The sequence below is a fragment of the Furipterus horrens genome, unplaced genomic scaffold, assembly GCF_987537825.1.
Source record: "Furipterus horrens unplaced genomic scaffold, mFurHor1.1.pri manual_scaffold_17, whole genome shotgun sequence".
NCBI classification, from domain to species: domain Eukaryota; kingdom Metazoa; phylum Chordata; class Mammalia; order Chiroptera; family Furipteridae; genus Furipterus; species Furipterus horrens.
In genome coordinates, this window is record NW_028327187.1 from 33,876,767 (window position 1) to 33,902,739 (window position 25,973).

The window sequence follows — 25,973 nt, forward strand, 5'->3', positions numbered from 1 at the left end:
ATAACATGTTATTAAACAATGAATGGGTCAACAACAAGATCAAGGAAGAAATTTTTAAAAAAACCTTGAAACAAATGAAAATGAGGACACAACAACCAAAACCTGTGGGACACTGGGAAAACAATCTTAAGAGGGAAACTCATAACATTACAGGCCTATCTCAAACACAAGAAAAAGCTCAAATAAACAATGTAACTTTACACCTAAAGGAACTAGAAAAAGAACAATTAACAAAGCCCAAAGTAAGTAGAAGGAAAGAAATAAAGATCAGAGCCATATAGATTTTTAATTGGGGGTAATTTTCAGAATGGGTATAGTGGAATGTGTACAGTTTGAAAATGTCCCCCATGTCGTTTTGATATGCCCCCCTATGCATGCACACACACCTTGGCATCATTGTTCTAACCATTTTTATTCTATGCCTAAACAAGCATCCCTAAAATATACATATACTTTGATTTTTCTTTCTCAATTGAAACTAGTGACATTGATTGGCCAACCACAATCCAATAAAAGAATTTTTGTTTTCTGAACAAATCATATTTTAAAATTCAGCAAGGATGAAAAGTTACAGGCATATTATATTAAAACATTTCCTCTTGCATGCAAGGCAAGTTGCTTAGTTGTTAAGAGGCAGCTGTGGAGTTTAAAAGGAATCTAAAACTATGTACCTCCTTTAGAAATTAGTTTCTAACTATACCGTGTGCTTGAGATTTAGCATTCGTTATATGTAACATTAAGTGTACCTAACACATTGTGACATGAAAAGTCATAATAGTCTTTAGAATAATCTGTATTGCAGTGGGAGAACAAAAGTCTCATGAGTAGAATAAGAGACAAAGAATGGGTCATTCTGTGATCTGTTCCCATTCTAGCTTCTGTTTTATTTCATGATCCGGAAAGAGATTATCGGTCTCCTTATTTTTAACATAAAGGTACTTATTCTATATGTCTGCTTTCTATGCATATTGGGGCAGTGATTTTGAATTATGTTCACTAAATCCTGAAGCTCTCTAGAAATGAGCAAAGGGATATTATGTAGGTTTGGATCTCTTTACCATTTTGGATCTGTTTTATATAATCAGGGGTTCTAAATAAGATTTCAGTTGAATAAAGGTACTGTGGCAAACATACTAGTGTTCACCAAGACTCCAACTGTTTTCTCTAATGGGTCACAGGGCCCTTTCATAGTTAGGTGTGACCATATGACTGACTTTGGCTTATGAAATGTGAGCATATGTTTGTGTAGCATTTCTAAGTGGAATTATATAAGAACCCATCCACAATTCTTCATGTTCTTTTATCCTGCCTTGAAAGACCCTAAAAACCTTATGTTATAATGTCAGACTTCTCAATGGTGATCAGAGCATCACCTTTTGACAGGTAGCATGAATGAGAAATAAGCGTCTGTTGTTTTAAACCACTAGATCTGGGGGCTCACTTGTTACCTAACCTAACCTAGAGAACCTAAGTTCTTTAAAAGCCCCTGCTTATAAGGCAAAGAGCTAAATATCAGTAGTCCTAGATTGAGTTCCAGCTAATCAGCTGACCAGTCCCTGTGACTTTAGTCAAGTCATACATTTCTTAGAGCCTCAATTTCCTCTTGTTTAAAAAAGCAGAAATAATTAAGCTTCATGATTCATAGACTGTTTAGGAGATCAAATGATTATCAGATATGAAAGAAAATTTAATTATAATAGTTTATAAATCTATTTAGAACCAATACACGTGTTTGCAAATAAATATAATGCTGAAATTTTATAGAAAAAGAAGGGCAAAAAATCAATTTCCTAAATGTTTTCTCTGAAGTACTTAAGCACCTCCCTTGTAAAAGGGATCCTGAATGAAGGGGGTATCATGCCTTTTATAAGCCACTAGTATACCTAAATCTGGCTGATTCATTTTACTAAGGATCTAGCAAAAATTAGTATTTTCTGTTGAGATTTGACTATACACACTTAGTAGGAAGAAATGCAAGATGTGTTATAATCTAACAATCTAGATGGCAATAAACTTCACAAAACTTGTTAAAGACCAGAAAGACTAAGGTAGAATTCATAGATTTTCTGTATCATGACACTTAATTACTACATAGTAGATTCCTAGAGCAGTGAAATTTTGAATATTTGAAATTCATGTTCCCCTTATAGTGGCTTCATATATTCAGATGTAAAGAATATATTCCTACTCTCCAAGCTGTGTGAATTTGTATGTCATGGAAGGCAGTCTTTTTCCCTATTCATTTCTGAAGTATTAGCTTCTATTACTGCACCATAGGCAGAATCAGATAATATTTTGAGCTTATATATTGTTGGCTTTCTTAAGGGTTTAAAGTAATACAGTCAAACTGCTATAGGATTTTAGACAAATTTTTCTGGGCTTCCGTTACCCAATCATCAAAACAAAAATAGCTATCCATCTCTTCTCTAATGAGGTGATTATGTGCCTTTGTTAACTTGGTCTAGTGAATTAGAAAGCATTGTGAGCTATTGTGAGAAAGCCCCGACACATAAATTGATTATAGGAAATTTCTTTTATTACCTTCTGATCACCCGCAGTGATCACAATGGGTACTTACTGACATTATCTTTATTGCTTAGGCTGCCGTTGGGTGATTCCAGGGTAAAATCTATATCTGAATTTTAAATATCCACGTTGTGAGGTAACTGTATATTTACAGCCTTAACCATACATTTTTCTTACCTTCATGCTTCCTTCCTTTTAGGCATCAATCTTATATTCAAGGGTCATAATCCTAGGGACAGTGTTGCTTTTTCTTTTTCTCTAGCTGAGTTATTTCTCCCAGTCTCAACCCATTGTGTGCTCCTGCACTGCAGATTTTCACTACACTTAACTCCAGTGAGGGCAACCAAGGGTTACATGAACTGAGACACAGGTAAGTCTGGGTTATATATTTTGAAGAATTTCATTTCCCCACTCCAGGTCCACTAGAAATGATTTCACGCCGTTCCTTTGGTATTGACACGTTTTGATTAAGCATGTTAAAAGGCTTATTGGCTGCAATTTGAACCCCTGGCAACAGCTGTCTTACACTTTCATTTGTAGCATGCCTAGCTCAAAACCAAATGCTTCAGATACATGTGAGAAAAGAAATAGCAGCACCAGTTCAAGGATCTGGAAATCCATCTCCTAAAAGCTTGATTTTTAGAAAGTTGATCTTGGCTTGGGAGACTTTTATTTCTTCACCGACTATGTCCACCTAATTTTCTATCCTATCAGATTAAGCTTTTTTTCATTTATTGTAAACGATTTCCCACAATATCCTTATTTGATCTGCCAACTTGTACGATCTATGGGCCTTAGGGGAAATGAAGAAGGCAAGTTCTACTATTCAAAACCCCCCTGTGTGTTGGCTGCAGCATAATTGTATTTCTGCTTTACACCTATATCATGGTTGGGTAAACAAAGTTATACCCAATGGTGAATGAGTAATCTTTTCCAGTAGTATCAATTTCCAGAGCTTTGGCCCCATGAAATGAAACATCTGTTAGTATGTTTACCATTACCAGTCCAACCCATAAGATTGTATTGATTAGATTTTGCACTGCAAAAATACCATTTCAAACCAGAGTGAAATCAATATGGGTGTGTATTTTTATATACAAATTGGATTTAGCTCAAATAGAATATTCTTCATTGGAGCAGAAATAAATCTGGAAAGAAAATCTGATAAAGCATCCTAAAATGATAAAAAAAAGTTTACCCTTCCTGGTGCTTTAGTCCTTTCCCCTGACTACTAATCTGAGCTCAGTCCTCACTGTCTGAGTGGAGATTTCTTTTCTGCTCAAAGCAGATCAATGCTTGCACAAATTAGGACTTGAGATAACATCATCAGCGTGCAAATGCCTTCTTTAGATTTAAATGACACAATAGCTCTCTGGGAAGCAGGACAAACTGAAGTACAAAACAGCCAGTGAGGCTCCTGATGGCAGTGCGCTTACTGTAAAGCACAGAAGCTCTTTTTCTTGGAGCGCTTAATGCTTCAGAAACATCCCACCAGATGGGGTAGGATTATTTCCAGAAAGCAATTAAGGCAGTTACTGGAGCGATGGTAAGGCATCACTATGAGTAAGCAAATAACAGAGTTGCAGCCCCTAAACTTGTACTAGTTTTCATTTGACTTGGTTAAAGCTGAAGTTGAGAGATAATGGATATGGCTTCGGAAAGCTGAAAAAGTATGTATATACTCTGAATGTGGACTTACCATGCATGAGGAAGGCTGCAGCTTATTCCTGAAATAATTGTACAAGCACTCAACTAAAATTAAATCCAGTGTTCCCTGGTTCCTTTATAATACTAACAAGAGCATTTTACTAATAACATCCCAAAGTACCTGTTCCTGGGCTCCCCACACAGGGAGCGCTCACAAAATATTAGTTGACGGACTGTTCTCACTGTGTCAGCTGATTCACACATTTACTTTATCTTCCCCATACCTGCTTTCCCACCTCACGAAATGTAATTTCATTCTTCCAGTTGCTCAAGCCAAAAACTTTGGAGTCACCATTATCTCTCATATCCATATCCAGTCCATCCTCAAAATATATGCAGAATCTGACCATTTCTCACCACTTGCACTGCAGGCCACAGTCATCTCTTGCCTGGATTGTTGCAATAGCCTCTTAACTGCTGTCCCTCTTTCCACACTGTCCCCTCAGAGTCTGTTCTCCACACAGCAGCAAGAGGGATCCAGTGTGAGATCATGCCTCAACTCTGCTCAGAACCTTCTGCTGTCTTCCCATTTCACTCAGAGTAAAAGCTGACTTCCTTACCACAACCTACAGGCCCTAAACAATCACTCCTTCCCACTCCCATACCTCTCTCACACTGTCTCCTACTACCCTCTCTTCCTTTTATTCATTCTGCTCCAGCTACATGTTTTGGACTCTGACTGTCTTGTTATTCCCCAACACTCTGGGTATGGTCCTTCTTCAAGATCTTTCTATTTTCTGTTTCTTCTGCCTTTCTCCCAGATAACTGCAAAACTCTCTCTCTCTCTCTTTCTCTCTCTCTAACTTTTAGTATCTGTTCTATTGATACATTATTAATAATTGATATATTATGAGAGAGACCGCCAATGTAAAATAGCAATTCACCACCCTCTATCACTCTGTATTCCCCTTACCCTGCTTTAATTTTCATCATAGCAGTTATCAATACCTGAAATATCTCATATTCATTTATTTATTGTTTGTCACACCCCCATCTGCACACATACACATTAGAATACAGTATAAGCTCCATAAAAGTAGTAATTAGCTGTTCTCTGCTGTATCTCCACTGCCTAGAACAGTACCTTGCACATCATAGGTTCCCAACCAATGTTTGTAATGAATAAATATATTGCAGTACCCAGATGCCCACCATTTTGTCTTATTCCGTATTGCTTCTTTCTTCCTCTTTCCCTTCCTTCTCTTCTTCATTACACCTATTACTCATTGAGACACTGTTGCCAGGTGCTGTTACAAGTATTGTTTTATCTCTTTTAATCATGACACAAACTCTATAAGGTATACCCTCATGTTAATAAACGTGTGTAATTTAATTGACTTAAGATGATGCGAATAGTACATCCGAGCGATGACCTAAACCATAGTCTGATTCCAAAACTCACACTCATTCCAATCCTGAAAACCTAGTGACTTCTTCAACTCATCTTCCTGTCTTCTTTTTCCCTCTGCTACTCTCCCTCTAGAAGATAGAACATGAAATCAAAGAATGTTGGGTCCAGACAAAAATCTTAGACATGAACTCATCAGACAAACTTGCTTCTTCCCCTTCCTTTCCTATGTTCTACCATTTTGCAGTTGGTGAAATTAAAACTCAGAAATATTAAAACTTGTCCAAAAGTCAAATAAATAATAATTCACAAAATGAATACTAGAACCTTCTTAGTCCCAATCTTGTATTCTCACTGGAATACCTACACATCTTTTAACAGCCAACAGGGTAGCATGAGGTTACTGAGAGGGGTTCACATTAAAGGGATGATGGAGGTTTTAGGGAAAAAAAGAGATGGAACAGTGCTTACTCTTTCCTCACCAAATCAATGATTCTAAAATTTTAGAACACATTAAAATTACCTAGAATGTTGTTAAAAAGCAAATTCCGAAGTCTTACCCTCACATTTTGATTCAGGAGATCAGGAATGGGGCCCAAAAAGCTATATATTCAATAGATCCTCAGCAGGTAGTCTGTGATCCATACTTTGCTAAACATATATAATCCAAACACACCAGGTTTAGCATGACAGTGTATAGTCTTGTTGCAAAGGTGCCATAGAAATTATTTTTAAGAAGGTAAACACCACATTGCTTCACTTAGAAAGCTTTATGGAAATCTAATTGTCATTTCAATACTGAAAATAAGTTAGAATGGTTTATAAATTTTGGGCTTTAATATGCATTGCCACAATAATACTTCATCCTTTCAAGTCAGCAAAAGTATCACAAGATGAGAAAAAAGTCTGCGTGGTTTGATGTATGCTGACAAAAATCTGTATGCTAATTAAAAGCCTCTCACTTAATGGGAACTGTGCATTTATTAATGATGCATGACACTGGCATTTCAGTGGAACAGTAGATCATGTTCCATATTATCAAATGAGTTGTATTACAGTAAGCACCCCAAGGATTAATAATGTTTCATTATGAGAAAATCGAGTTTAAAATCATTGTTAGCTTACTGGACATGTGGCATCAGTCCTCAGAGGCTGACAATACAGACAACACTGAGAAAAGCAAATACTACCAAAGATGAAATCGGCAGAGCAAAACCAAAAGGGTATTTGTAAATGTTAGGTAGCTGTCTTTTCAATATTGGAAAAAGATACTGGAGATTGGAAATGGAATTTGTTCCCAAAGATGGCCAACGGTTCTCTTGCCCCTTGACTTCATACATAACAGAAGGTCCCATAGATCATATCTGGAGTTCTTTGAGGAATGGACCAAAAGAGAAAAAAAGTATTTTATGTTTGGTTTTTAAGGTAAAACTTTTTGCTGGGCCTAAGAAAAGACAAAACTGTTCTAATACACACAAAACCACCTAGTCAAAAGTAGTAAAATTCACCCTTTTATCATCTTTACTGGGGGAAAAAAAGCCCATCTAGTATAGTGAAAGTGGTATTGAATTTTAGATAACACTCTGAAAACTCATACTCTAGATATTAAAGGCCAATTTTCCAAAGCACAGGCTTCTTTTCTGGTTGGACTCAAATTGATTTTTCCAAGAAAATTAGGAACCTGACACTCACACTTTACAGGAGTTCATCAGGGCTCTGTTCTCAGGGCTTTCTTCCTATGAGTTCCGTGTGGGGGAAACCTGCCACTGGCCCTAAGTGGATTTTCAGAGTTGTCCTGGGTCTAGAGGTGTTCTTCAGAAATAGGAAGGGCATATAGGGAAGGAAAATAATATCTGCCAGTCGATGTACAAACTACTTTCATATCATCTTTAGAAAACAACCCCTTTAAGGAATTATTTTTATCTCATTTGACAGATTAAGAAACTAAGGTTAAAGAAAGTATTGCTGTAAGTCTGCATAGCTAGTAGATGGCAGATCCAGGATTCAAATCCATGTCTGTCTATCATGAAAGCTCATGCTATTCTTATATGTCAACATACTTTGGTTTATTATTTATGTTTTAAATATTTACACATATTTATACCATATTTTTATTTTTTATTTTTTCAATTAAAATTTACCTTTGATATTATTTTATATTAGTTTCAGGTATACAGCATAGTGGTGAGACAATTGTATACTTTACAAAGTGTTCCCCCTGATGTTTCCAGTACCCACCTGGCAAGATAATAAGCCATAGTTATTATCTTACCCTTTGCAACAGCATGAATGGACCTAGAGGGTGTTATGCTAAGTAAAATAAGTCAGTCATAGAAAGACAAATACCATATGATTTCACTCATACGTGGAATCTAAAGAACCATATAAATGAACAAACAAAACAGAAACAGAGTCATAAATACGAAGAACAGACTGCTGGTGGCCAGAAGGGTGGGGGTTGGGGGACTGAGTGACAAAGGGGAAGGGACTCAGAAGTACAGAATTGTTGTTACAGAATAGTCATGGGGAAGTATAGTACAGGGAATATAGGCAGTGACACACCATGTTTTTTATGTTCCTGTAAGTTAGATTGGATGGTCACATGCTCTTTTTGTAAATGAAGGCATAGACTCAGAAAAAGTAAACCATATATCCAGGCTCACATGGCTAACAATTAGCAGATCTGGGACTCCCAGTGGGTCTCTTGACCAAGTATGAGATGGATTGACTCCATGAAAGAAGCCATAGGCATGGGTCTTCAGGAGCTGAGCAGGGCTGTTAAGGACAGGATATTGTGGACGTCACTCACTCATAGGGTCACCAAGAGTTGAAGCCAACTCAATGGCATGTAACATACACAGAGAACTCTATCCTTTGAAAGAATGAAATTTGGGAAAAAACAATGTTACTCTGTTTGAGGAAGCCAACACTTTAAGATCTCATACATAGATATTTAAAAGTATGGGATTGAACCTAGTACACATTAGTACTCATTTATATCATTGTTAGCTACTGAAATAAAAATATAATTGAGACATAATGCCAAGGGAATAGAAGGTGTCTATGCAGAATTTCTTATTAGAACTGAGCAATCCAAATGTCAAGGCAAAGTAGAGTACCTTCACTTCCAAGGAAGAGCTGCTTATGTTTGACACGGCACCATATTACTATGTCTTTTTCCTATTATACTGAATAAGTTATGTAGATTAAATATTCACAATAGACTGTTAGTGCAAAGGTGTAAGAATAAAGGAGGAATATAGTCAAATTAACAAGTGAAAATGTTATTGTGATAATGTAATGATTTTATTAAAGTGTCATCTGTGTGTATTATAGAGAAAATAGCTTAAATGGAGAAAAGAAAAATTGAATACTTTTATTAGACTAACACCCCAATTTAATGCTGACTAGGGTAAGTAAAGGTTATAAAAGTTATTTTTCTGCTTTACTCAACTCGGGTCACTGGAAGTAAGTTACAAGATGTTTAAAAATGTTTCCATTTCATTATGATGTATAACTGTACTTATTGTACAGCAATAAAGTGTCTGGATTTAGATTGTACTTAAAATGGAATTTCCTTTATTTTTTCCAGCCAATCAGACTTACTTAGGATATAAAGTCCTCTAACAAGTGCTGTAGGGCATCCAACCTACTCTTGAATGCAGTCCAGTTTGGGGGTTAAAAGTATGGGCTCTAAAGTCATACTGCATGGGTTTAAATTTCTATTCAATGCCCTGTAGAAACAGGACCTTAGGCACATTGCTAACCTCCATTTTCTCACCCGTAGAATGAAGTTAATAGCAGTACTTCTGTCATAGAGATATGAGAACTAAGGAAAAGAGTTCATTTAAATCATTTAGCACAGTGCACAGTATCTAAAATTCCCAATAAATGTTAGCAATGGCTATTACTATTATTATTATTACTTACTGCCTAGAGATGTACAGGTTCAGAACATATTATGTGGTCTTGATAACTACAAAGGAACCACTATTCATTTAAATAACAAGAGAAATTTATCCTTTCACTATTTGGGAGGTTAGAAGTGTGAAATAAAAGTATCAACACAGAGACGCACGCCCTCTGGAGGCTCTAGAAGAAGTATTTCTTGCCTCTTCCAACTTTGGGTGTCTGTCTGCATTCCTTGGTTTAGGACTACATAGCTCCAGTCTAAGTCTCCATCTCTATATGACCTTCTCTCTCCTTTTCTCCCTCATAAAGACACTTATCATTGGGTTTAAGGCCACCAGGTTAATCCAGTATGATCTTAACTCCAGATCCTTAACTTAATTACATCTTCAGAGACCCCTTCTCAAAATGAGGTCACATTTGCATGTTCTAGAGGTTACTACAAGGACATATGAATCAAACCACTATACTTGGTAAAACATACTTAGTTTTATTTCCTCTATATTACCCATTAGAGTGATACATACAGGAAAAGAGTTTCTCTTAGTCTATTTGGGCTGCTATAACAAACTCCCACAGACTGGGTAACTTACAAGCAAGAGAAACTTACTTCTCACTGTTCTGGAGGCTGGGAAGTCCAAGATCAAGGCACAGGCAGAATCAGTGGGTGATGAGGGCCCACTTTCTGGTTCATAGATGGCTGTATTCTTGCTGTCCTGACATGACAGAAGGGTAAAGGGAGTTCACTGAAGTCTTCTTTTAGGTCAGTAATCCCATTCATGAAGGCTCTACTCTCATGATCTCATCATGTGCCATAGGCGCCATCTCCTAATATCATCAAATTGAGGATTAGGATTTCAGTGTGTGACTTGGGTTGGGTGAGACCTCAAACATTTAATCTCTAGCACAGTTGTGTTATTTCATCTTAGATTTTACCATGTCAAAGACACGATGTCATCAAAATTGTAGAAATACCAAAGTTTTATCTTCACTGGCCTATAACTTCCCCAAAGCTCTTGCCTTTTCCTGGGTGGTTCTTTCTGTCCTTGTTCCTCTCCTCTACACATAGCACCCTCATTCTGCCTAGGACCTCCATCTGCCGCCCACCCAGGTTTTCCTTACCCTGAGCAATATCTCAAACTCTGAACTTACTGTTCTCCTTTCAGCTTTCCAGTAATCTTATCATTTATCTTAACAATGCTTTGTTATCACAGTCTTCCAAAAATCTGGTGAGGAAAATAATGTAGGCATTATATAATTAAAATTTGTAAGAAAAAAAGCCTGACACGCTGGTGAAGGGTTCTTTTCACTAGACCAGTCAGTGATTTTTGAACTACATTTTTTGGCAACAGAATCTTCCAGTTAAGCCTTATTTAAAACCGTACTAGATAAAACAGATAGAAGTAGAGCTGCTCATGTGCACCCAGATGTGTCTGAATCATAATGGGATGGTAATACTTTAGTTGTTGAGATTTCAGGCACTGCAAGCTTTCACTCCAGAATCAAAAAATGTAACCAATTTCTAATGAGACTGGACAGATAGGACCTTCTCAACCTAAAATCTGTAATTATGTGCTAACATTTTAAAGTTTTGATTAATGATTCCAAGTGATAGCAAATAAAAGAACATTCTTGTAATTTATTGAGAAGAGTCACATTTTCAGCTTGGAGAATATTCAACTGTACATTTATTTATGACACCTCAAAAGCTTTTTTGAGTTATAGTTTCAGTGCCCCCCCTCAATCAGTAAAAGGTTACAGAATTTCTATATACATATATAAGTGTTCTTTTAAGGGAGAATATAGAAAACCTTATTTCTTTCTAGTTCCGATACAAATAGTTTATAATTCCAGTTTCTCCTACAAATACTATAAAATCCCTTGCCCCATTGGGCATCCCTGGCAAAACTTCAACAATGAATGACGTCAACTGTTAGGCTTTTCCCTGTATATACCCAACAATCAAAGTCTTTGAGGAAAAATATCCCAGTCTGAGTGAATTGATGCTAAGACAAATTCATGGTCACTAGCCTCATCTGGGCCCTCAAACACTGTCCAGCATTATTACTGCATTGCTCAGGTTATGTCATTCTGTCATTTTCTACAATTAATATTGTAGAGTTTCTCTGCTTTTCCCAAACTTCCAACTTCCCCACTGTCCATTAATTTTCAATGTGAAGCCTCCCACTTCACAGAGAAAATAACCATCACATGAGAACTCCATCCATTTCCTGCCATCAGATCTAAAATTAGATTGTGTCTGCAGCCATGCTCTCTCTTCCTCCCTCTACAATGCAGGAAGTGTCCTGTCAAAGGTCAGGTCCCCACTTGTGTTCTATATTCCACCCCTGTCCCACTTTCTCTCGTGTATAAGTTTAACTCCCAAGTTTCTACCAGATCTTTCTCTTTTTTATTAATATTTTATTTATTTACTTTTAGAGACAGGGGAAGGGAGGGAGAAAGAGAGGGAAAGAGACATCCATGTGTGGCTGCCTCTAACACGCCCCCAACTGGGGACCTGGCCCGCACTCTAGGCATGTGCCCTGACTGGGAATCGAACCAGCGACCCTTTGCTTCACAGGCCAGCAATCAATTCACTGAGCCACACCAGTCAGGGATAGATCTTTAGTAAGAGCTTTTAAACATGATTTCATCTCTCCCACTTGAAAAAATGGTTTTCCTTTTTTAATCCCACATTCTCTTCTAGCTAGCTAATCACCTCTCTTCTCCCTTTAATGATTCATCGTCCTATCTCTACTTCTTTACCCTTCATTCATCTTTTTATTTCGCAATAATCACAAGCTGGCAGAGAATTATAAATACAATATAAAGAATTTTCACCTGAAACATTTAAGAATAAGTCGGAGGCCTATATCTCCCCCCAAATCCTTTATTGTGTATTCCCTAAAAATAAAGGTATTTAGGAGATGGATGAATGTACGCAATGTTGGAAAGGAGGAATACCGATCTTCACAATGGCAAATATTTGGCTAAAAGATAAACATTTGAGTCAAAAAGTTAGATATATCTAAATATTTAACTATTTTTACATAAATATAGGCAAATTATTTTTGTCAGGCATAAGAGCCATTCTGATTGGCTGGCTTCTAATAATTTTACTTTGTGTCATTCATAAATTACTGCGTGATTTTGAAATCTTCTCTTAACTCAGTTGCTCAAAAATTGAAATTGGATTGTATCCTGGGCACAGCAGGAAGGTAATTTAAATAACCCATGAACATTGTGGAAATTATCATGCAAGCTTATTAAATCCAATGTATATTTAAATTGAAAAAAAAGCTTTCTTTATTAAACCTAGATAGGTGAATTTTTACAGCTTCCAGCACTAAAATATATTAGATTTGAGAGTCAGGTTAGATTAATTTCTAATCTTTATGGAAATCATTTTTATTAAAAAGTGGAAAATTAGGAATTTGACAGTTACAGGGTTTGGATAACTCTAAAAAGGTCATCATTTAAATTTGCAGGAAAGTAAAATCAGAGTGCTTTCATGATAAAGATGATTTGTTTATTTTATATGCTCATTTTTAAAAGCTGTTTTAATATTTAGGCTTGTTATGGAAAAACTGAAATGTGGTTGAATATATTAAAACCTAAACAGTCTTGCCTTTCATTTCTTTTTATGAGAGCCAACCAAATAAATCTCTACCTGGACTTAGATGCTAAAATGAAAAATATTAAGGGCATATTTTCACTTATAATGTATGTATCAAAATGCTTGTTGTTTATTTGAGAATACATTATATAATTTTCAAGTTAGCTAATATTTTTTTACTTTTCTAAAAGAGTATTTCACATAATTGTGACTTACTAGTTGATCATTTATATTTCATATTCTTTCAATTTAAGGAGACTTTGGTTTCTTGGGGTGGTTGAATTACAGGTGCATGAAAACATTGTTTTCCCCAGGAGATAGCTAACAATAGAGTGGCAGGAAGCTGCCTCTCTCCTTCGAATTTAGGTTGCTCTTGATGTTCTTGAAAGTTGGAAACCAAACTTCAAAAGAATACAACACTTTCCTCTGCCAAAAGAGCAAGGGCTTTAGTCTAGTATGTCTATTGATAGTTTATAAGTGAACTGGGGGGTTTTAATTTGTGAAAACTGACTTTTGAAGTCTCAGCAAGGGTTAACTGTCTTCACACTCTAGGCCTTTAAACCATTGATTGCATGGAATGAAGTGCTCACTAAATGAAGATAAGAATGAAAATTGAGATTCAGGTGTTTACTTTTGAGTATCCACCAGAGAACTTTAGAAAAGAACTTTACCAAGCACACATAAGAAAAGGCAACCCTGCTCATGGTCACTAAGTTTTATCATGTTACTTGATATAGTATTAATCTCAGCCAAATGCTTAAGAAGTAACACTATCCCCTTTCCTGCCTTCTTTTTGTATCTACAACAGCATCTAGGGTGGAACTTGCAATGTACTTTCAATCTATCACTCTGCATCTATTGCCAAGCTTTTAAATTCAGTACATCCAAAAACAACACAACTTCTATCCCAATCAATCACTGTCTCTTCCAGACTTCCTGATTTCCCTCAATGGTGCCAACATATTTCTATATTGACCCAGATTGAAAATTTCAGTGAGACACTTTTATGCTTATCAGTAATTTATTTCTTAAACATATACTAAGGTCCTGTTATACCCTGAGCTACATGGGGTACTCAATCAATGTTTACTAAATGAATTTGTGAAATAATTTCATAAGTATTTACTGAGTGTTTATCATGTGTTAAGAAAATGTAAGACAGAGAAAATTATTGAGACCCAACTACTGCTTTCATCACCTTATAATATAGTAGGGACAATATGCATATATGTAGTCTGTCCAGAATGTATCCAGCCATATAATATGAAAAATAGAGACATTTATTGAAGAAAATGCAAGATACAAGAAACATTTTACATAGGACAATGACACCTCAGTCCCCTTCTAAGCAGGCCCCTTCAGACCTCACATAATTCTCCCAATCACCATCAGCTGCCGCATCATATGTTCCTGAAGCTCATCACAGTCTGAAATCTCTTTCCTTTCAAAGGTGGTTTTAGTTTGGGGACAAGCCAGAAGTCTCAGGGCACCAAACCTGGACTGTGACGGGGGGGGAGGGGGCGGGGGGACTGAGTCACCTGAGTGATTTGATGTTTCACCAAAAAACTGCACAAGACATGATGCATGAGTGGGTGTGTTGTGATGAAGCTGCCAATCACCAGTTGCCCATAGCTGCGGCCTTCTGAATCATCCAAATAGTTTCCATGAAGGAATGTTCAAGCTTAACGCAAAATTGGATGCAGATTTGTTGCTCTACTTGCTTAGTCATTTTGAATTGGACGGCCACAAAGTACACATGCTCATTCAACAGTACCTACTGCCCCCATTGACTAGTACAGTGAAGTCATTATTGTTCACTCATGTGCATTCCAGTCCACTCTCCTTGGCTGCCAGGTTACATCAATGTCACACAAACTGTACTCATTATGTTAACAATGGTTGGACTTTCTCTATCCAAAAGCAATAAAGAGGCTTTTGAGAGACTGAAGGCAAAGGCCCTGATAAGCATATTGGAAACAGGTAATCATAACAGCTAACATTTACATAGCATTTATTATGTACCCCACACTGTTGTAAGTACTTGACCTATATTTACTCATTTGATTCTTACAAGAATCCCAGTTTATAGATGGAAAGCCAAAGCACAAAAAGCCTTAGTGACTTGCCCAAAGTCAATGGTCTGAGCTAATATTCCAGCCCAGGGTATCAGGTTTCAGAGGTTAGGTTCTTAACTACTATGCTGTGAGAGTGAGGAAGCAAGAGAAGGAAGGAGGAGGTTTGGGGAGAAGAGGAGAGAGAGAGAGAGAGAGAGAGAGAGAGAGAATTGAAAGTGGAAGAATCGAAAGACCTGGCTATATATGAGCTTACAGGGGAAAAAATGAAAACATAATGCCAAGGTTTCTAGCTTTAGAAACCAGGAACGTTATGGTATTAATTTTTTAAGTGAAATCAGGGTTTAAAAGTGGATTATAAACAGAGATTAAAAGGTAGATTATAAACATATTAAGTTTAAGGTGTTGGTGACCTAGCCATGTAGACACTTGGTATTTTTAAAATTGAAAGTAAGTCAAGGGCTTGGTCTAAATATATCTAGATTAATATACTGCCTACCCATAGCTTTCTTACAGTAAGTACAACCTCACTGGAGTGTTGATATTATGGGACAAGGATAGACACGACATAAAATTCTTTATGCCATTATTCATCCTCAGAAGAGTGGATATGGCAGCTATGGGGAAACATATAAAATATGTCTCTAAAGTTCAGGTGACACTAATATGCATATAGCCTTTTAAACATTTTAGTGATTGCCACAGAGTAAAATTATAGCTTAAAAAAGTAAATATTAAATGGCACCAACTTGTGCATTGGAATGATATATAAGGACATTTATATGCTTTTGTTTTCAACATGCAGTGGATTTTGTTGACTCTGGATTCTTTACATTTCTTTATCCTTGTCATATTTATTTATAGGGGTGAAAATAAACTGTAGGTGCATGGTCTGCTGGGCAGTGATGGCAGCTTTGTAAATATTCATGCAGCTTTTTCCCAGGTCTTTGACAGAAAGCTGCCTCCCTATCTCTGTAATGCCTTGAACACACCTTCTGCAGGATACAGGAGCTCACCACAGTAGCAGAGGATTGCCTGATCACTGCTAGCATTGTCTCACACAGACTCCAATATGACTTCATTTTCTAAAGCTGGAGAACCCTTAGCAAAAGTGTTGAATGAGAGAAAATCATTTCTGTAAGCTCTCTTTCATTCAGAGTAATTTTTTAGTCTGCTTGAAGTGTCCCTCCAACAAACAGCTTTGGCTTTACCACTGAAGTATGTTATCAGATGTGTGTTGGGAGTTGAATGTATCTTTGAAGATCTCTTAGTCCACCATTTGTAGAGCTTCAGGGAACACAGACCTTTATGTACCAAATTGGGAGACATATTGCCTTAGAAAAACACTGTGTAGGAGTTTTAGATATGCATCATGGGGATTAATGGAATTCATTTTGGGGAGAAGAGACATAATATCAATTTTTTTTCAAGAAGAAGAAAACAAGTCTAATATCTGTCACAGAAAAGAGAGAAAGTTCTTGGTGCAATTTCAACATTATGACAAATCATACGAAAAAGAATACTAAACTTTATATATAAGAACAGCTTCCTAACTTAACAATAAGTACCTCTTAAGTAGCCTCTCTGAATCAGAATGTAGTGATAATTGTTCCAGTAGTAGTTGTATATAGTTTTATAAGTGAGACCACTGTTTAATTGAGGTCAAGGACATGTGTTTGATACCCTGATGAGCCAGTTAGGCTTGCCCTTCTCTGTGGTCACAGACTAAATGGGTAGCAATGATGATAAGGAAGTCAAAGTAAAAAGCTGTGGATAGACAAATACAAACTTTCCCACAGCTAACAATAAATTCTGAGCACATGGCCTACCACTAATGAAAGGTCAGGAGTTTACGAAGTTAATATTTTCTCATTACTGATGATGGTTTTACCCTTACCATCTGGTACCTATTGGGTCAAGTGAAAAGCATTTGTGAGACAAGTAACTAGATTTCAACATCCCTTGGCAAGTGGGGATACTGTTAGATAGGTGAGTGTGTTGGGTTGATAACCAAAGACTTGAGACAGAGTCTTGAGTTTCATAGCCATAAATGAGTAGAGGTTGAAATCAGCCTCAATTTTCTAGCTTCTGATCACTGGGCTAAGCAAAATATGACCTCTATAGAGTTATGGGAGAATATTTTATTTGGCCAAAAGAGAAACAGGATTTATTCCAAAAGAAATATTCAAGATATTGAAAATAACCATCTGAGTACTTCATCAAATTCAAAGGTTGTAAACCAGGCATGATATTTTCTGTCTTGTCAAGTTTGTTCAGATTTACTGAAGGATGGTTCATCATTTTATAAAGGAAATCCAAGGCCATGTGATAAGCATAATCCATGAAACATTAAGGTGAAAGTCAGTGCAACTCTTGAACTTCCAATACTAGATAACTTCATATTTTTCCTGTTACCCATCAATAATTTGAGATTCATCTCAACATCTTTGCAGGATGGAGCATGTTGTTGTTGTTGTTGTTGCTGCTGTTGTAACTGGTGCTTACGTGTTGCCACGTGTACAAAAAGAGGTAGCTAAGACTGGTACAGCCACTATAGAAAACAGTATGGAATTTCCTCAAAAAACTAAAAATGGAGCTGCCTTTTGATCCAGTGATTCCACTGCTGGGATTATACCCAAAGAATCCTGAAACACCAATTCACAAGAACCTATGCACCCCTATGTTCATAGCAGCCCTGTTTACAATAGCTAAGTGCTGGAAACAGCCTAAGTGCCCATCTGTAGATGAGTGGATCAAAAAACTGTAGTACAATTTATGCAATGGAATACTACGCAGCAGAAAGAAAGAAGGAACTCCTGCCATTTGTGACAACATGGATGGAACTAGAGAGAATTGTGCTTAGCGAGATAACCAGGAGGGGAAAGGCAAATACCATATGATCTCACTTAATGTGGGAAACTAACGAACAACACAAACAAATGAGCAAAATAGAACCAGAGGTATGGAAACAAGGAGCAGACTAACAATGAGCAGAGGGGAGGGGGGAAGGGGAGAAGGGCAGAAATAAGGGGAAGGGTTTAGTCAAGGAACTAGTATAAATGACCCATGGACATGGACAATGGGGTAACAGGGTGGGAATGGACTGTGGGAGAAGGGGTGGGCAGAGTGGTGGAACAACTGTAATAAAAAAACAATAAAATATTTAAAAGAATAAAAAAGAGGTAGCTAACATTTTGTAATCTTTTCAACCAGATTGTTGTTCAAATATAAGATCTTGCTAAGATTACTAACATATATTGAAGCCCATTGTAATGCCAGGACTGAGGGAACAAGGGTTATGCTTATGTCAGAGGTCTTCTATGTTAAAATAAGACATACACTATTGCACCTCAAACACAGCAAATACGACATATAGCCATAATGAAACCTAATCTTTCTTATAGCAAGATGCTTGTAAAGATTGGATAGTATTGAAGTTAATTCTATAAAGGAAATAAACATCATTAACTAATATTTTTCCAATTGCTTTTCAGAGAAATAGAGAAAACAGTGTGTGTGCACATGCATACGCATGCCTATATGTGTGAGCATGTGTCCTAGAAAGTTAGCCGTTATGTATAATACCCCCACTCTGAAGTACAGTGCCTACGACTGAAGAGTAGAAGGAGCTGAAAGTAGTAAAATCAAAATGATTCAAATATTTGAAAAAAAATACTGAGTAAACAGGCTTTTGTTCTAAATACTATTTATTATTCTTAGTTGACTTATTGTTTGATTTTAGTGAAGTCTGGTATATACTGTAAACTCTTCTCCAACCCTTAAGCAGCACTGGGAAGGTGGCACTGCCTGTATTTCCAAATCAACTTATTGTCCTTTTTTTCCTTACTCTCATTTCCCACATTAATTCTACAAAACAAAGAAAACAATTCTCATAGTTTCCCCAACAAAAATTGTATGACAGAAGTCACCGTGCTGAGGGTGGTGTGAAGGGAGGGCACTGAGTTCCACTTAGACCCAGGCCCCAGTCCTTGGGATTCCAGGTGGAGGGTGTGCCCCTCTTCCATCTGACCACCGGCGCCTTTCCCTCACTTCATCGAGGTCTCATCCTCTTGGCTGCCTGCAGATATGCCATCCAGAAACCTGTCCTACCCAGCCAAGAGGATGACCCCCGCTTCCTTCCACACTGCTCCAAGATTTCCAGAACATCCCTGGAATTGAGATGGTTGATGATGTTATGAGAAGACTCTTGTCTTTGGAAATGACCAACCAGAAAAAGCTAAAAATCAAATAAGAGCAGTTGGTGGAAAAGATTGTGGCAAATCCTGAGGACCCCAGCTTCCTGGAGGCTCAAATTGTTGCCTTGACAGTCAGAAGCTGCAGTTATGAAGAACACGTGCAGAAACGTTGAAAAGACTAAGCCCACAAGCACTAGATGCTGATGAGCATTTACCAGAGGAAAAAGATGCTCAAAAAACCTTCATGAGACCAACTATAATGTCTTTGAGAAGACGTGCAAGGAACTGGGGATTGAGTACACCTTTCCCCCTCTGTGCTACAGAAAAGTCCACTGCTGCTGGCTGACTAGGAAGGCCCTGTGTATTTGGATTTTCCAGAGGGCTCAAAAGCTGAAGAAGCAAAAAGGGCTTAAATGCTGCAACAGCAACCCTGGCTAAATTGTTCAGTTAGTTGCTGCATTGACTCATACATCAAAAGGTTACAGATTACAGGTTCAATCCCCAGTTGGATCATATAAGGGAAGGCAAACAACGAGTCTCTCTCTCTTCTCTCTGTCTGTCTGTCTGTCTGTCTGTCTCTCTCTCTCTCTCTCTCTCTCTCTCTCTGTCTCTCTCTCTCTCTCTCTCTCTCTCTCTCTCTCTCTCTCTCTCTCTCTGTCTCTCTCTCTCTGTCTCTCTCTCTCAATTCAATAAACATACCCTCAGATGAAGATTAAAAAAAAAAAAAAAAAGCTGCAACAGCAGCCTGGAAACAAGGCCAGAAAAATCTAGTGCTGGACCAGGGACAATCAAGGAAAATCAATAAAAACCAATACATTTTGTAAAGTTAAAAGACTTGAATTATAACCTTTATAATCTACAAACAGACAGTCTCTATTCAGGTTCATTCATTCCCAACTCTTGGTTTTTCTTATGCTCGCAGCCTGGTTTCCTTTGATTTTTAACTGATTGTACTAGGTGCTGGGCAATGGACATGCAATAATTTCTCAATTTTTAAATGAATTTTTACATAAAAGATGTCCTTTCCTTGTTTAGAATGTCATATTGCATTATTAAAAAGTTTACATAAATGTATATTTTAGAACCTAAGTGATATCCAGATTTAAGACTTTGGGGTGCCCATTATTGTCATTGTGTAATGTTGGAAATATCCAAAGTGCCAAGAATAACAGAATTTACTGGGAACTTTTGTCTAAAAGGTATATCTCAGAGAAATGGTTCTCAGGGGGGCTCTGAAGGATTTACTGTTTAATCAAATATCAAATTGTTCTTTGTCAGCATGCAACAAAGAAGTGTTCAGATGTACCCTACTTCACTTTTTACAAGTGTTGTTCATTGTTGATATGCATAAAGGAACTTATTAAAAATGAAATATCTCAATAGAACTTTAAAGTGTCTGCCTATATTTTTCATGTTCTTTCCCAATACATTTGCACAGAAGAAATATTTGTATTTTAGAATTCTTTTGTCATATTTTGTAGCCTTTAACATTAATGTATTTTCAACCAGATAGAAAATATTACACATAGAATAGAGCTATTCATGACACAGTTATATTAGAGCAAATATCCTTTCTATCATGTTTATGAATTATACAGTTGCCGGCATCTGTTTTCTGTTAGTTCTCCCCACAACGCCCATCTTAGAATCAGCCCAAAAACTCCATTTGGAACTGGATACAATTGCAGGAATGCTTATTGTGTAACATCTGCTTCTCCCGTCATAGTAATTTATTTCTTCGCAGATTCTGTTGCTCATGAGGATATTGCTTCCCACCTGGATACTTGTGGTGCTGAAACTGTATAGCAGATTAGTGGTTGTGGCTTGTATCTGGGGAGGGCTTTGAATTGAGGAATGCAAGAGTTCTGTTAAATCATATCTTCACTTATTTGTTTAATAGAGCTGTCCCTAAAAACAGTTGTTTCATACTGATCCTTTCATTTCTTTTCTCTCGTAAACTATTATTAAATATTCCAGGCATATAATGAACAACTGTAAACCCACAACTAGCTTCAAAAATTAGCAAACACAAATGAAGTTCCTGTGGTCCCATTCTTCTCCCTCTCTGTAGCGGAAACAACTATCCCCATATTTAATCATTCTTGTACATATTGTTAGACTTTTACAAATAAGTATATGCTTGTAAAATATATTATATTGCTACTTACCCCATTTTGGAGATTATAGTAGTCCTATAAAATGATTCAGAAAGACTTCTCTCTTTTCATAAACTATCGTTTATCTTAACATAGATTATCAGTTTCTTAGAAATTTGGCAAAATACACCTGTAAAATTATCTAGGCCATTTTCGTTGTCTTTAATGTGTGTTCAGAGTTTCTATATCTTCTCGTCCATTTTTTTTCTTGAAAAATGTCTACTTTTTCTAAAGTTTCAAACTTACTGGCATACAGTTGTTCACAGAACTCTCTTATTTATTTTTATATTTTCATCTTTTTGTTTATTTATATCATTTCCTTTCTTTTTTTCTTGTTCTGCCTTATCAGAGGTTTCTCTATTTTATTATTTATGTCAAAGACACAAAGCTTCGCTTTATTGATCTTCACTATTGTTTCTTTGTTTCTGATTTCATTAACTAATACTCTTAACTTTATTGTTTCCTTCCTTCTAATTATATGCAGCCCTTTTCTAACTCCTTGACTTGGCTCATTAATTTTCTTTTTATTTTATTTTTATATTTTATTATTTTATTTTAATTTTTTAAATTTATTGGGGTGATATTGGTTAATAAAATTATATAGTTTATCCCCCCATTACCCTCCTACCTTCTTCCACCCATCCTTTCCCTCTGATAATCACCATGCTGTTGTCTGTCTGTGAATGTTTTTTCTTTGCTTAATCCCTTCACCTTTTCCACTCAGCCCTTTGTTCATTAATTTCAATTTTTCTTCTTTTCTACTAAATGTACTTAAGGCTGTAAATTTCTTTTGTGTTACTGTCTAAGCTGCATCCCACAGGTTTTTATAAATAGTATTTTCATTGTTATTCAGTTCCTAATTTCCAGTATAATTTTTATGTAGTACATGAATTATTCTTGAGAACACTGTGCTGCATTTTTTCATTTGCCTTTTGTTTATTGATTTCTGATTTTAGTGCATTTTGCGGAAACAGAATGATCTTTGTGATGTAGAATCTTTGCCACTTGTTGGGCCTTGCCTTGTGATCTAATATTTGTCATTTTTGTGGGTATTCTGTGTGTTTTAATATAATATGTATTGTACGTACACCTGAAACTAATACAAAATGATATTAAATGGAAACTGTAATTGAAAAAATTTAAATAAAAAAATATATATTGTATAATCATAGCTTTGGGGTTCTTTATATATTCATTATATTAAAGCTGTTAATTGTACAATTCAAATTTTCTACATCCTTGCTAGTTTTTAATCTTATAACTGTGAAATTTTCAATCAATCTTATTATCAGTCTGTCAGTTTTTGCTATATGTATATATATTGAAGCTATATTTTCTTACAAAGTGTGAATTGTTACATCTTCCTCGTGAATTATTCCTTTTATCATTATGTAGTGACTCTCCTTATCCACAATAATGCTTCATGCCTTGAAAACTATTTTGTCTGATAATGTTATAGCTACACCATGTTTCTGTTGGTTAGTACTGTTCTAGAATGCTCTTTTCCTTTCATTACTAACTTTTCTGTAGCAGTATGTTTCAACACATCTCTAAGTAACATAAAGAATGTAACTAGATTTTCTTTTTCACCCAGTTCCAGAGTCTCTCTATGTTAAATTGCAAGTTCAATTTGTTTGTATTCACTGGGATTATTGACATATTCAGATTTATATTTTATAATCCTCTTTTGAGTCTTCTAGTTACGATATTTTCTTTGACTTTCCCCCCCTTTCTTCTTTTTCTTTGAGTTACTGAGTTGATAGTCATTCTTCTTTCTTCTCTTCTGATTAGGAAGTTATATATTCTGTTTCTGTTCTTTTGGTCATTATGTTCAATTTTTTAACATCCTATTAAAATATAACACATACAGAAAAGCACAAAAGTCATAAGTGTACAGCTCAGTGAATTATCCAAGTATGAAACACCTGGTAACCACTACTGAAGTCAAAATATAGACTACTAAACCACAGAATCCTCCTTTGTGTCCCTCCCTAATAATTACTTCCTCTATCCTTCCTACCCAAGGTAATTATCCTGACTTCTAATATCAGCTTTCTGAACATTTTAATAATGGAGTCTTACCATATGTATAATTTTGTACCTGATTTCTTTCACTCAACATTATTTTAGGAGTGGGGAGTTCATCCATATTATGGCATGTTGCTGTAGATCATCAATTTACATTGTGGTATACTATTTCTTTTCAAGATTACCACAATTAATTATCTATTCTGTTGTTGGTGGATATTTGAAGTGTTTCCATGTTTTTGCCTAGTATGTATAATTCTGCTATGAACAATTTTACACATAGCTTTCCATGAACATCTGCTTGCTTGTACTTCTGTTGAGCAAATACTGAGAAATGGACTCACTGAGCCAGAGAGTATATATATTTCAAACTTCAGCAGGTAATGTCAAAAAGTTTTCCTAAGTGGCTGTTTCAATTTAAATAATTAACCCACAGTGTATGAGATTTTATATTACTTCACATGGTCATCAGCTCTTATTACTCTCAATCTCTTAGATTTTAACCATTCTTCTGGGTGGCTAGTGGTATTTCATCATTATTTAATTTTGTATCTTCTTCATAAGTAATGATGTTGACCATGTTTTCATATGCTTTTATACATTTGGATAACCTGCTTTTAAAGTACCACTTCTGATCTCTTGTCTATTTTTCTGTTGGGACATGTGTCTTTTTATTATTGATTTTAAGAACTTCTTTGTGCATTGTGGATACAAGCTCTTTTTCAGTAATATGTGCTCTGAATATATTCTACCACTTGTAGCATGTTTTTGTCTTTATCTTTTGATAAGAAGTCCTTAATTTTGATGTAGTTCAATTAATTGTTGCCTTTATTGTTGACATTTTCATGTATGGCTTAAATGTTTTTCTATTCCTAAGATCATGAAATAGTTTCCTTGTGTTGTGTTTTAGAGGTTTTGTAGGTTTATGTTTACTATATTTTATCTAAAGTTCATTTTGTATATGGGGTGAGATGGAGATGAAACTTTTTCTAATGGATATTTGGTTTCCCATAACCATTTAATTTAAAACAGCAGTCATTTCCCACTTGCCTGCAGTGATACCTTTACCATACATCAACTATCCTTATATGTTTTAGGAGTCTATTTATCCTTTTTGGTCTATTTACCACTGTGCCAATACATAGTGTCTAAATTAACATAGCTTTATAATAGATCTTGCTATTAGCCAGAGTACATCTTCTCACCTTATTCTGTTTCTTTCTTTACTGATCAATATTTACATGCAAGTACAAATGCACACACACAACTGCAGAGATGTTGATTGAGAGTGCATTGATCTAAAGAACAATTTGAGGAAAATTGGCATATTTAGTTTTGAATTTTTAAATTCATGAATTTTGTATAGCTTTTCATTTATCAAAGTCTTCTCTAACTTCTCTAGTAACTTTTCAGTTTTTAGTGTAGGTCTTGCAAATATTGTGTTGAATTTATTACTAGATATGTGACACTGTGATACCATTATAAGTGGTATATTCTTTCTTTTTCTTAATTTATATTTTATTGATTATGCTATTAAAGTTGTCCTGCTTTCTCCCCTTTTGTCCCCCTCCACCCAGCATCACCCATTCTCTCAGACAATCCCCTCACCATTGTTCATGTCCATGGGTCATGCATATAAGTCCTTTGGCTACTCCATTTCCTATACTGTACTTTATATCCCCATGCTATTCTGTAACTACCAATTTGTACTTCTTAATCCCCTCACCTCTTCACCCATTCTCCCACACCCCCTCCCATCTGGCAACCATCAAAATGCTATCCATATGTCCATATCCATGATTCTGTTTCTGTTCTTCTTGTTCGCTTAGTTTTGTTTTTAGATTCAATTGTTGATAGATATGTATTTATTGCCATTTTATTGTTCATAGTTTTGATCTTATTTTTCTTAAATAAGTCCCTATACCATTTCATATAATAATGGTTTAGTGATGAAATCCTTTAGTTTTTTCTTGTCTGGGAAGCCCTTCTTCTACCCTGTGATTCTAAATGATAGTTTTTCTGTGTAGAGCAATCTTGGCTGTAGGTCTCGGCTTTTCATGACTTTGAGTACTTCTTGACAATCCCTTCTAGCTTGCAGTTTCTTTTGAGAAATCATCTAACAGTCTTATGGGAATTTCCCTGTAGGTAACTAACTTCTTTTCTCTTGCTTCTTTTTAGATTTTCTCTTTACCTTTAATTATAATTATAATGTGTCTTAGAGTGGGCCTCTTTGCATCTAACTTGTTTGGGACTCTATGTGTGCCCCGGACTTGCATGTCTATTTCCTTCACCAAATCAGGGAAGTTTTCTTTCATTATTTTTCAGATAGATTTCCAATTTCTTGCTCTTCCTCTTCTTCTGGCACCCTTATGATTCAAATGTTTGTATGTTGGGAGATGTCTCAGAGACTCCTTA

General features: G+C 36.1%; 1 protein-coding gene and 1 pseudogene across 5 annotated transcripts in view; both read left to right on the forward strand.

Annotated features, from left to right (window-relative positions):
* The window catches only part of TENM1 (teneurin transmembrane protein 1), a 730,204-nt gene that overhangs the window by 467,221 nt on the left and 237,010 nt on the right, over positions 1-25,973 (forward strand). The window lies entirely within an intron of this gene.
* On the forward strand, positions 17,633-19,812 carry LOC149990800 (small ribosomal subunit protein uS15m pseudogene; annotated as a pseudogene).